Below are 14720 nucleotides of genomic sequence, written 5' to 3' on the forward strand. Positions count from 1 at the left end.
ATATACTGAGTTTGCAACCCGAGACCCGGAAAGTCGTTTAAGCTAGCAAAATTCATCGAAAACCGACAAGGTAAACCCGTAATACTCGTTTAGGGGCTGTTTAGTATTAGGTTGTGACGTGCTTGTTGTTAGCTTGTGAAAACTTGCAGGGACATTAGGGATCATATAAATGAGTCCCTGTTCAAATTTGGTAATTTTTCGATAAACGGAGAATATTTGGTGAATTTATTCCCGTTTATGAGCGTTTATTTGGGAAAAATAGCTAAACATATTGAAAAATTATGAAACTTGGTTTTGGAGTTTAATATGTGATGGTAAGATCACTGGTAAAGTTTGGGAATCATTGGAAATATCTAAGTATGGTTTGTGCAATCATGGCTTAACTGAATTTTAACAGCCGAAAAACGCACAAAAAGGCATTTTGTCAAAAGAGTTAGGTTCTGGAAATTTTGCAGGGGCTATGTAATGACATTGAAGCCATTTGTAAAAATTATCGGATTTTTCGGAGGTCGTTTGATATAAACGGGCCGTTTATTACACGATTATAACCTATTAAATGAATTTTTATAAATAAATAATTAATCATAAAATTTCTGAAAATATTTTTATAAAATTCTCCATGTCTTAATGTATTTTTACAAAAATTTGTATAATTTATATATAAGTACATATTTAGTTATGATTAATCAAAGATTTAAATTATAATTGTTTTAACGAAACCGGCAGTTTTGTGTTTAACGGACTGACTGGTATGTCAAAATGTCAAAAGTGGTCCAATATCATATTTTTGAATGATATTGATAAAAACGAACTTTTTACGAGAATTCCGGACAAATCGGGTGGATTGTGCGCGTTTTGTATAATCAAACCCGTGTGAAAACGGAAACGAACCCTGCGATCAAACCAGACACCGAAACCTTAAAATTCTTTCATAAATCAAATTATTTTATCAATCAATATATTTACTTAAATTTTATGTGATCTTACCTAATCCCGAAACGTATAAACGATCAACTGAGCTAGGCTCGGAAAACGGTGAAACTGAGCCAAATCCAGTTTTAAACATTTCATAGTATACAACGTCACAATCTAAGACTATGGTCATGTTCTGGGCCTAACAGCTATACCTAGATTATCTATACAGCCCGACTTAGCTTGAACACTGTACTAGTAATAACGATACGATACCGTTTATAGGAATCAGGCTATAAACGAGGCATCTGACTTATTGATACGTGATTTCTGTGCGAACTACGATAAGGTGAGTTTCACGACCCCCACTTTCTAAACTGTTTTACGAACTTTTGGGGTGAAAAGCATGTTTACATATACTGATATACTTGAAAACGTGTGATGATGTGGATTATCTAAGTACTAACACTTGACAAGTCCCCACAAACACAAGTGATTAACTTCGTGCCGGAGACGTGTGGATAGTACTATCGGTTTGACAAACCCAACTGACAGAGCCGGTGGGGTATGCCGGAACATATGTAAACCCAGTTGCACATTGTCATTATATTTTTACATACTGCTATGTGGTGTTAGACATAGTACATACTTGGGGCAAAGTGGCTGTTAAATGCCAACGGGAGTACATGGGCAGTGGAGGCCATGTGTTTTAGCTCGTTTCGGTTTCACTTGTGGCTTAGTATAATACATCATACACAGACATATATACATACACACTGTAAACTTTACGAACTCATGTACTGATTTCATTGATACTCGTGAAACTTGAAACTCACCAACTAGACGTAGTTGACCCGTTTTAACATGCTTTTCAGGTAAAGCAAAAGTGGAATGATTTGCTTACATGCTTGGTGTTAGAAAGAAAGTTGAATAGCTGTGAATAGACGCTGATATAATACTGAATAAGAAGCTCGTAAACCGGTTATGTGTTTTTCACCTAGTTTGTAAACATAGTACCTACCAATGTAATATGATGTAAATTAGCTGTTGAATTTTCTTTATAAACAATGTTGTTGATACCAGTGTTATCTGTTACATTCCCGTATTACGCTTCCGCAACTACCTAGTCGGGGTGTGACAGAAGTTGGTATCAGAGCCATTGGTTATAAAGAATTAGGATGTCCCTTATGATACCCTAAGATAACCGTAGGCTCGATTAGCTCTGGGAATAAAATAATATTAAATAATATACACGAATAATTATCGTGATGAACGCGAATGGACAAGTGGGTTATTATGGTCCGGAACGTAATAACAGACTTGTTTGTACGAGGAAATTCGAGAAGAAGTCGATAAACAATCGAATAGGTAAAAACAGCAACATATGTGTATAAAATATAATAATAGATAAATATCTGTGTATATAAACGATTATTTGTGCTTATGTGTATAAATACTTACATGTATTTTACTATGATTAATATAGAAGGATATTATTCTTATCACTAACAATTGTGCAGGAATATGTCAAGATCTACTGATCGTTTACCTAATACCCTACCAACAGAGCCTGAGGAGGAGGAAGAGGATCCGGAAGAGGAACCAGAAGAAATAGGAGAAGGTGCAGATGCGGTAATTCCACGTGAGGTACCCGCGGATCAACCCGACTTATCGGGTTATCGTTGTGACACCTATCCCCCTAGGGAATCCCCTAGGAATGTTGCAGGACAGGGAGCTACTAGTGCTTATCATTCACCTGTTAGAGCACCCAGATCCCCTACTCCACCTGTACAGCATGCACCAGTACCCCCACCCACTATTAGAAACCGTCAGACTGCTCGCATTTCAGTGCGTCCACCTGAGCACACTTCTCTCCCACCTCGATCTACATACCATAGGGGAGAAACATCACGTGTCCAGGTCACAGAGATACCTATTCCTACTTGGGGTTTACCCGCCCCGATACCCGAGCCACCTCGTCATTCTGATTCAGCATGGTTTGGTTTAGCAACTGATCAGCTTTTAGAACAATCACATTCTATAAATAACCTAAACCTGCATAGACATGATATGCAAGATCACATGCGGTACATGCAGCAAGAAATCAGAATTGTGCAAAGATCCAGTGCTCAAAGCCACGGGCGTCAGGATCGAGCGATGATACTACTGGGAGTATGTTTAGCGGTTAATGCGGCCCTAGTGGCTGCTGTTGTTTGGTTGTGGCTCCATGTTGCAAAGAACGGATAGGACATAGTAGTTTAGCCGTATGTATATAGTCTTTTGATATCCCAGGCAGCATTTTGTTACAGCGTGTTGGGCTGACTTGGGAGTTGTTTGTGGTTTAGTACTATTTCAAGCACTGGCCCTTATCGGGTTAAGTCTACATGTCACTTAGTGAAATTTTGATACGCATATACAAGCGCTGGCCTATACCAGGTTAAGCCTATGCGCTAATTTTGGATGCATATGTACAGTAATGATTATAATTAATACAAACGTGTTTTCTTTGGCATAGTTATGTGTTGTGAAATTATAATATTGTAAAGTTGTGTTGATCATAGTGAAATGATATTGATTATTATATAATTGATTATTCTATAGAATGGCCCCGAAGAAAACAAACCCTTTGTCTGAAGCGGAAGTGGCCGCAATGATTGCTCGTCAACTACAAGCAGTGATACCAACAATTGTAACACAAGTCACTGCAGGCATACGTGCTAACAATACTGTTAATCAACCTACGAGCACCACCACGGCCACTGTTAATACACCTCCGCCGGACACTAATGTAGCCCCGGGTGTTACTACCCCGGTGAATACTGATAATGCCATGAATAATAATAACACTCTCCCAACTATGAATGTCACTGGGAACCCAGAACCTGTTGTGCACCCTGATAATATCCCGAACCCTGTACCGGTTGTTAACACAACTAATAATGATTATACTCGGACCAATACCGATAATAATAATAATAACCGAGAACCCCCGCGTCAGGAGTACTCATACAAACAATTTACATCATGTAAACCGATTGAGTTTAAGGGTATTGAAGGACCTAGCGGACTGGTCAAATGGATAGAAAAGACTGAATCAGTAATTAATATCAGTGAGTGTCCACCGAACCGCGTGGTCAAATTTGCTACCAGTATGTTTCTAGACCAAGCGCTGATGTGGTGGAACACGGTAGTCCAAATAAGGGGACAAGATGCTATTAATCGTATGTCATGGACTGAATTGAAAACCCTCATGCTAGAGCATTTTTGTCCTAAAAGTGAGATTCAGAGGTTGGAACACGAGTTATGGAATCTAGAAATGAAAGGAGCGGACCATGTGGGATACACGAATCATTTTAACGAACTGTCCCGCTTAGTTCCATGGTTAGTTACACCGGAAGCGAAACGAATTGAACGTTATATCTGGGGACTGACCCCTGCTGTGAGAAGTATAGTGAATTCAGTTGCCCACCCGACATTAGAAAGTGCTGTATCTCAAACGGGTGTCGTTACTTTTGATCTGATGAGAAGTGGAGTGATAAGGATGCCAGGTGAAACAACAAGTTTAAAACGAACTGATTATGGGACAAGAATGCAAGGAAACCCTCAAAACAAGCGGGCTCGTCCGAATACCCGAAGTTATGCCATGACCAGTTCTAATGTAAAACAAGAGACCTATAAAGGGACGTTACCGAAGTGCAGAAGATGTAACTTTCATCATGTGGGTGATTGCAAACCGATTATTTGTCAAAAGTGTGGAAGAACGGGACACTATGCCCCCAACTGTAGAACCCCCACCAACACTGTTAACCGTCCACCGCAATCAACTCAACTCCCTCGACCTCAACCAACCCGCCCACAACTCAACCAACAAACCCCACCTACCACGAACCTCCGTGCCTGCTATGAATGTGGCAGTACGGAACACTTTCGGAGATACTGCCCCAATTTGAACCCGGGTACAGTGAGAAAGCAGAACCAAGCACAAGCATCAACCTCCAATGCAGCTAAGGGACGCGCGTTTGTATTAGGACCGGGTGAAGCGCGTCATGATCCGAATGTGGTGACAGGTACATTCTTAGTTTCGGGTCAGTATGCTTCAGTTTTGTTTGATACGGGTGCCGATAGAAGTTTCATATCTGTTAACTTCTTACCTTTAGAAAATATGCCGGTTAGTGAACTAACAAAACCATATACTATAGAACTCGCTAACGGTAAGCCTATACTTGTTAACCGAATAGCCCGAGACTGTTCCCTTATCCTAAACGACCACCCATTCCTTATTGATTTACTTCCAGTGGAATTGGGAAGTTTCGATGTTATAGTCGGTATGGACTGGCTATCTAAGTATAAAGCTGAAATTGTCTGTAAGGATAAGACAGTTAGAATACCTCTTTCGAATGATGAAGCTATGATTGTTCAAGGTGAGAAATCTGGTACAGTACTGCCTCTCATATCTCAACTTAAGGCATTGAGATATTTACGCCAAGGTTGTACGTTATACTTGGCGAGTGTAACAGTTAAGGAACCCGAGGAAAAACGAATGGAAGACATCCCAGTGGTACACGACTATTCAGATGTATTCCCCGATGAGTTGCCTGGTTTACCACCGACCCGACAAGTTGAATTCCGTATTGACTTGATACCGGGAGCAGCACCCATTGCTAAGGCACCTTATCGACTTGCACCTTCCGAAATGCAAGAACTGTCCAACCAGTTACAAGAATTACTGGACAGGGGTTTTATTCGCCCTAGTTACTCACCGTGGGGAGCACCAGTGTTGTTTGTAAAGAAGAAAGATGGGAGTTTTCGAATGTGTATTGATTATCGGGAATTGAATAAAGTGACTATAAAGAATAGATACCCCTTACCTCGAATTGATGACTTGTTTGATCAGCTCCAAGGTGCAAAGTATTTTTCAAAAATTGATCTTAGATCTGGTTATCATCAAGTAAGAATTCAGGAAGAAGACGTACCAAAAACAGCTTTCCGAACTCGGTATGGTCACTATGAATTTTTGGTTATGCCGTTTGGGTTGACAAATGCACCCGCAGTGTTTATGGACCTTATGAACTGAATTTGCAAACCTTACCTTGACAAGTTTGTGATAGTGTTTATCGATGACATTTTGATATATTCGAGAAGTAAGGAGGAACACAAACAACATTTGCGGGAAATTTTAAAATTATTGAGGCAAGAGAAGTTATACGCAAAGTTGTCCAAATGTGAGTTTTGGCTACAAGAAGTACAGTTTTTGGGACATATTGTGAACCACCAAGGGATCCAAGTAGACCCAAGTAAAATTGAGGCCATTAAGAATTGGCAAGTGCCTAAGTCACCAAGAGAAATTCGTCAATTCTTAGGACTAGCCGGGTATTATAGAAGATTCATTGAAAACTTTTCAAGTATTGCACAACCTCTAACCCTCCTAACTCAAAAAGATCGAGCATATGAATGGGGAGAAGAACAAGAAATGACATTCCAAACGTTAAAACAGAAGTTATGTGAGGCTCCAATATTAAGCCTTCCAGATGGAACTGATGAATTGGTGGTATATTGTGACGCATCTCGTAAAGGTTTAGGATGCGTACTGATGCAAAGAAAGAAAGTAATAGCATATGCTTCCCGACAATTAAAAGTACATGAAAAGAATTATACGACCCATGATTTGGAATTGGGAGCAGTTATCTTTGCATTGAAGATTTGGAGACATTACTTGTATGGCACTAAATGTACCATATATACTGATCACAAAAGCCTACAACACATATTCGATCAGAAAGAGCTAAACATGAGACAAAGGAGATGGGTAGAACTGTTAAATGATTATGATTGTGAGATTAAATACCATCCGGGTAAGGCCAACGTAGTAGCTGATGCTTTAAGCCGAAAAGACAGAATCAAACCATTAAGGGTACGAGCACTCGGAATGATTGTTCAAAGTAGCCTAACCGAACAAGTTCGCGTTGCACAAGATGAGGCCTTGAAGGTAGATAAGCTAGAAAAAGAAGAACTACATGGAAATGAAAGGAATTTTGAGAAGAAAATTGATGAAGTATATTATTACAAAAACCGGGTCTGGATTCCAACACTTCATAAACTCCGAAAGTTGATTCTTGATGAAGCACACAAATCCAAATATTCTATTCATCCAGGTACTGATAAGATGTATAAGGATGTTAAAGAATTTTACTGGTGGCCTGGTATGAAAAAGGATATAGCCGTGTATGTAGGTAAATGTGCAACATGTGCAAGGGTAAAGGCGGAATATCAAAAACCTTCGGGAATGTTACAACAACCCGAAATTCCACAATGGAAATGGGAACAAATTACTATGGACTTCGTGACACACCTTCCTAAAACCTCTCGAGGACACAACGCAATTTGGGTAATTGTGGACCAATTAACCAAATCCGCACACTTTATTCCCATCCGTAACAACTACACTACCGAAAAACTTGCTCAAATTTACATCGATGAAATAGTATCTCGACACGGAGTACCTCTTTCGATTATTTCTGATCGAGACAGTCACTTTACTTCACATTTCTGGCAAGCAGTACAAGAAGCCTTGGGAACCCGAATCGACCTAAGTACGGCTTACCATCCCCAAACTGATGGTCAATCCGAACGAACCATCCAAACCTTAGAAGATTTACTTCGTGCTTGTGTACTGGACTTCAAAGAGAATATGGATTAACACCTCCCGCTCATTGAATTCTCTTACAATAACAGTTATCACAGTAGTATACAAGCAGCACCTTATGAAGCTCTATACGGGCGAAAATGTAGATCACCACTATGTTGGACAGAAGTGGGTGATACTCAAATTTCAAGATCCGATTTAATTCAGGAAACCACCGATAAGATTCACCAAGTTAAACAAAAATTGAAAGCAGCCCGTGACCGACAAAAGAGTTATGCCGATGTTCGCAGAAAACCGTTATCTTTTGAAATAGGTGATAAGGTATTTTTAAAAGTATCGCCATGGAAAGGTGTTATAAGATTTGGAAAGACTGGTAAACTAGCCCCGAGATACATCGGACCTTTTGACATTGTCGCAAAAATTGGTCCCGTAGCTTACCGATTAAAACTACCCTTAGAACTGAGCACTATTCATGACGTGTTTCATGTATCGAATTTGAAAAAGTGTTTGACTGATGAAACGACAATAGTACCATTGGAAGATGTTCAGATCAACGAAAAGCTCAACTTCGTAGAGGAACCGGTAGAAATTGTAGACGGGAAAACCAAACAGTTACGACACAACAAAATTTCATTAGTAAAAGTTTGGTGGAATTCAAAACAAGGACCCGAATATACTTGGGAACGAAAGGACGAATTCCGAAAGAAATACCCACACCTGTTCCCTAGAAAACCGATGACACATTAAATTTCGAGGACGAAATTTCTTAACGGGGGGAGAATGTGACATTCATGACAAAACAAGGTATACTATATTCATTACGTAACAAGTAAACGATAAATCGGTTAATTCGTAGTGCTTAAACGAGTAACCGACCGATACTAATTATGACCCGTATACATATTGAGGGGTCATATATGAGTTATATATATGTTATAGAGGCTAACATATTGATATTTAGGCCCCAGTACGTTTAAAACTCTTTAAACGAAAAAGGTTTCGTTTATCGATACGCTATAAGCTTAAACGCAATCGTTAATATCAAAACAAGCATTGTAGCATCCGTTAAGCCGAAAAAGATTTATAAAACACTTATATGACATGTTCTAAGCAATCCGTGAAAATATTTTGGAATTTTACAACGAGTCAGTACGTTTTTCTTATTTTACAAAAATAAGCTGAAAAACACTCGTTTTTGCGCTATTTCTCATACCCGAATTAATTTTCTTGCGAAAAACCAAACCCGAACTAAATTTAAAGTGGGCTTTTCATTTTTGGGCTTGTATAATTAAAATAATGAGCCAAAACAGCCCATTATGGGGCTTTCTTGAATTCCGATCGGAACACCACCCAACACCACATTCTTTTTATAAAACTTACCCCCTAAGTCTATTTATTCATTCTAACTCATAATATTTGAAGTCCAAGCAGCTCCAGCTCTGCTCTATCAACCTTCCTTCAAAAACTCTAGGTATTTTGATTATTTCATCATTTTTAACTTGATTTCATTAACTATAATTAACATATAAACATGTTTTAGTTAGTTTTAAACATGTTTAACCATCCAAAAACCCTAAAAATCAAGTATAACCATGTTTTGATGTTAAACATGTTTACAAACCAGGAACATATACTTTTTTGGTCAAAAACGCGGATTAGAACATGAGTACAACGTTTTTACGGTTAGAAAGTTCGGTTTGAACCCAAAACCGAAACCCTAATTATCAAGGCTGTTACATGGATGATTTATGCTTGGTTTGATGTTATATGATATGTAGATATACTGAGTTTGCAACCCGAGACCCGGAAAGTCGTTTAAGCTAGCAAAATTTATCGAAAACCGACAAGGTAAACCCGTAATACTCGTTTAGGGGCTGTTTAGTATTAGGTTGTGACGTGCTTGTTGTTAGCTTGTGAAAACTTGCAGGGACATTAGGGATCATATAAATGAGTCCCTGTTCAAATTTGGTAATTTTTCGATAAACGGAGAATATTTGGTGAATTTATTCCCGTTTATGAGCGTTTATTTGGGAAAAATAGCTAAACATATTGAAAAATTATGAAACTTGGTTTTGGAGTTTAATATGTGATGGTAAGATCACTGGTAAAGTTTGGAAATCATTGGAAATGTCTAAGTATGGTTTGTGCAATCATGGCTTAACTGAATTTTAACAGCCGAAAAACGCACAAAAAGGCATTTTGTCAAAACAGTTAGGTTCTGGAAATTTTGCAGGGGCTATGTAATGACATTGAAGCCATTTGTAAAAATTATCGGATTTTTCGGAGGTCGTTTGTTATAAACGGGCCATTTATTACACGATTATAACCTATTAAATGAATTTTTATAAATAAATAATTAATCATAAAATTTCTGAAAATATTTTTATAAAATTCTCCATGTCTTAATGTATTTTTACAAAAATTTGCATAATTTATATATAAGTACATATTTAGTTATGATTAATCAAAGATTTAAATTATAATTGTTTTAACGAAACCGGCAGTTTTGTGTTTAACGGACTGACTGGTATGTCAAAATGTCAAAAGTGGTCCAATATCATATTTTTGAATGATATTGATAAAAACGAACTTTTTACGAGAATTCCGGACAAATCGGGTGGATTGTGCGCGTTTTGTATAATCAAACCCGTGTGAAAACGGAAACGAACCCTGCGATCAAACCAGACACCGAAACCTTAAAATTCTTTCATAAATCAAATTATTTTATCAATCAATATATTTACTTAAATTTTATGTGATCTTACCTAATCCCGAAACGTATAAACGATCAACTGAGCTAGGCTCGGAAAACGGTGAAACTGAGCCAAATCTAGTTTTAAACATTTCATAGTATACAACGTCACAATCTAAGACTATGGTCATGTTCTGGGCCTAACAGCTATACCCAGATTATCTATACAGCCCGACTTAGCTTGAACACTGTACTAGTAATAACGATACGATACCGTTTATAGGAATCAGGCTATAAACGAGGCATCTGACTTATTGATACGTGATTTCTGTGTCAACTACGAAAAGGTGAGTTTCACGACCCCCACTTTCTAAACTGTTTTACGAACTTTTGGGGTGAAAAGCATGTTTACATATACTGATATACTTGAAAACGTGTGATGATGTGGATTATCTAAGTACTAACACTTGACAAGTCCCCACAAACACAAGTGCTTAACTTCGTGCCGGTGACGTGTGGATAGTACTATCGGTTTGACAAACCCAACTAACAGAGCCGGTGGGGTATGCCGGAACATATGTAAACCCAGTTGCACATTGTCATTATATTTTTACATACTGCTATGTGGTGTTAGACATAGTACATACTTGGGGCAAAGTGGCTGTTAAATGCCAACGGGAGTGCATGGGCAGTGGAGGCCATGTGTTTTAGCTCGTTTCGGTTTCACTTGTGGCTTAGTATAACACATCATACACAGACATATATACATACACACTGTAAACTTTACGAACTCATGTACTGATTTCATTGATACTCGTGAAACTTGAAACTCACTAACTAGACGTAGTTGACCCGTTTTAACATGCTTTTCAGGTAAAGCAAAAGTGGAATGATTTGCTTACATGCTTGGTGTTAGAAAGAAAGTTGAATAGCTGTGAATAGACGCTGATATAATACTGAATAAGAAGCTCGTAAACCGGTTATGTGTTTTTCACCTAGTTTGTAAACATAGTACCTACCAATGTAATATGATGTAAATTAGCTGTTGAATTTTCTTTATAAACAATGTTGTTGATACCAGTGTTATCTGTTACATTCCCGTATTACGCTTCCGCAACTACCTAGTCGGGGTGTGACATACGGCAAGCCGATTGCAAATGGAAAAATTGGTCATGGTTCAGTCAAACCTACTGAACCAACCTTAAGAGTGAACGATACTAATGTGTTTACTTCACGTGCAGATAAAGTAATTATAGAGGATTGGACTGATGAGGAGGAAGATCAATTTGTTTTAACTAATAAAGACTTTAATTCTACGGTTTCTTTAAATTTTTCTGCTTTTGATTCTGTTGCTACCGATGTTTGTGTGGGCTCTATTTTTAAGAGTAAAGACAATTGTGTGGTTGATCCTTCTAAGACATTTAAAACTTGTGGTGTGGTTTCAAATAAAGTTGATAAAAATAAAAGTTTGCATAAACATTTGTCACCTAAGTTTGTAAAAGAAGGGAGTTCTTGTGTGCATGATTGTAGTAGATCTAATGTTCAGGCTAAAGCGGGGCAAACAAGCTCACACAAAAGGCCAAGACCAGGGGTTGGCCACGATGATATTTATATTAAAAGACAAACAGGTTTTAATTTTGGCACTCATGGTCACGTTGCTAGAAATTGTCTACACCGTCCTTATGTCCCATACTACGGACATAATTAGAGGAATATGCCTCAAAATACCTTTAATAAATTTTATTCAAATAAATCAAGGTACTACAAGGAAAATCCCTCTGATGGTGATTGGAAACGAAACAAGGCTCACATGTTGAAATCCCATCAGACTAAGCCTGCCATGTTTCGAAGGCGTGATGGAAAATCAATTTCGGTCCCAATAAAAAATCCAGCCTCTAGATCAAAATCAATCTGGAAACCAAAATCCAACGTGACTTCCGTTCGAAAACCAGAGAAAATACAACCGCTTGCGTCAGTAAAAAATTTTTGAAACTCGACTACAAATGGTTGCGTAAATCTTCGGTGTGCAAATCACTAAAAGCTTCCTATTCTATCTTAGATAACCAGGAAGACATATCATGGCAACTCGTATCTTGCGTAGATGAATCAGGAGTACCCAACATTACTATGGACTAGGTACCAAATACTAACTAATCTCGCACATCGTGTAGAAACAACTATGTAGGAATATCATCAGACCCTGGTATATTGATAGTGGCTATTCCAGGCACATGACAGGAGTGTAACATCCTAAATTTCGTAATAATAAATAAAGAAAGTTTATGATTTAAAGCGTGTGTTATTACTTAAATAAGATTTAAAAAAAATTAAAAGTGTTTGGACATGGATAGTTAAAAATGGAATAAAGGATGATGGGCCTTAGGTCCATGGGCTTAAGAGGGTATAAATATCCCCTTAAACCTCCCTAAAACCCGATATCCTCATTCCATCTTTCCATAACTGCCTACACACTCACACACACACACACACACACACACACACACACACATACTAATTGCGGTCGAGAGAAAGAAAGAGAAGGAGAAGCGAGATCGAACGTTGATTTTGATAGATCTTAATATACGTGTAAGACCCCGTTACCGGTAGCCCTACTTTGGCGTTGGATTTACTCATAAACGCGATTCTAAAATCAGAGTTAATGAAAAACCTTACGCGGAACATAAAAATTTCATAAACATCTCATATCAAATCATAAACATGTTTTAAAACATCCTTCTTGTCTTTCGAAAGCAAAACATAACATATAAAATATAACAGGTCTTCAGATGCCAGACTCTTATTCTTTTGCCATGTGTCCCCGCTCAAGCCAGCTGTCTCATTCTACTCACCTGCGTGCATACTAAAAGTCAGCTACGCTGAGTGAGTTCTAGTTAATAACATCACACACTTTACATACATACATACTTTCATTCATACTTTCATAATTCAAATTCTACTTTACTCTATTCTATTCTGCCTCGGATATTATTAGGGTCCGGTCCCTTTTTCTGCCTTGGATATTATTAGGGTGCAGTCCCTTTTCTGCCTTGGATATTATTAGGGTCCAGTCCCTTTTCTGCCTTGGATATTATTAGGGTCCAGTCCCTTTTCTGCCTCGAGATTATTAAAGGGCTCGGTCCTTTTTCTGCCTTGGATATTATTAGGGTAGGGTCCAGTCTCTTTCTACCTTTCTATCTCTTACATTCATTCATAACATACATACGTATCATTCATAGTTCATACATAACATTCATATTCAAAATCATAACTTGGCAGTACATGCAATATCCGAAGATCGTTCACGTACCGACAAGCAATCATTCATACATTATACATAGCGTTCATATTCATAACTATAACTTGAAAGTTCGTGCAATATCCGAAGATCGTTCACGTACCGACAAGCAATCATTCATAACTTTCATAACGTACATACATATCATTCATATTCCGTTCATAGCATTATAACTTGACAGTACGTGCAATATCCGAAGATCGTTCACGTACCGACAAGCAATCATTCTCACCTTTCACATAATCACATAAGACATACACTTATCACTTAGGATAAATGTATTAACAATCACATCGAGTATGCACACAGCCCCGAAAACATAACACATAAATGGGGCTATAAACTAACCCGAATGTGGTTACGTTCACCATTAATTGTGATTCCCTTCTTGAGCTGTGCACGGCTAACTGTATAATATGTACATGTATCAATTAACTATTGCTACTCATATCGTATTTCTATCTTTATATAACCCACAACGAACGGGGGTCCGGGGGCAGCGCCCCTGGCAGTGGGGTTCTAGGGGCGGCAGCCCCTAGCGGGGTCCAAGGGGCAGAGCCCCTGGCTGGGGTTAAGCAACCAGGTCAGCTTGGAAAAATTTTATTTTCATGAACTGTCTTAACACATTTTTCACTAGGATTTTAATTCATTTCTCAGCGAGCTTAACTTTTGGTGAGCTTAATATTAAGCGAATTTAACATTAAGCGAACTTATTATCTTAGCGAACTTATCATTCAAGCGAACTTAATCTCCAAGCGAAGTTATAGCTTGGCGAACTTACTCAGCGAACTTGGCTTGGCGAACTTGTGCAGCGAGCTTAGCTGCAGGTGAAGTTGCCCAGCCGCAGCCACTATTCACTCTAATCCCCCCCATAACCATCTCCGTTAACGCGAAATCCAAGGATATGGTATTTAACTAACCCGCGACTATTCCTATAGTCGTTTTTGGTTATGATTTGACCCGGAAACGCGTAAAGTTTGGACCTTTAGGTTCAAAAACGTTCAATACTAGGTTTAAGGGTTCATTAATCGAGCCGCTTCAATTTTCGTGTTCATTACACTCGCATTAAATATCAAGTTTACAACTTCATGTTTCGTTTATACTTGATCTATTCTAGACTCAAGTTTCAAGGCTAACCGTTCATAAAAACGTAAACTTTAAAGGCAAAAGACATACCT

Source organism: Bidens hawaiensis, unplaced genomic scaffold, assembly GCF_021521415.1.
Source record: "Bidens hawaiensis isolate Kalapana, Puna unplaced genomic scaffold, B.hawaiensis_p1.1 tig00035842_1, whole genome shotgun sequence".
NCBI lineage: Eukaryota > Viridiplantae > Streptophyta > Magnoliopsida > Asterales > Asteraceae > Bidens > Bidens hawaiensis.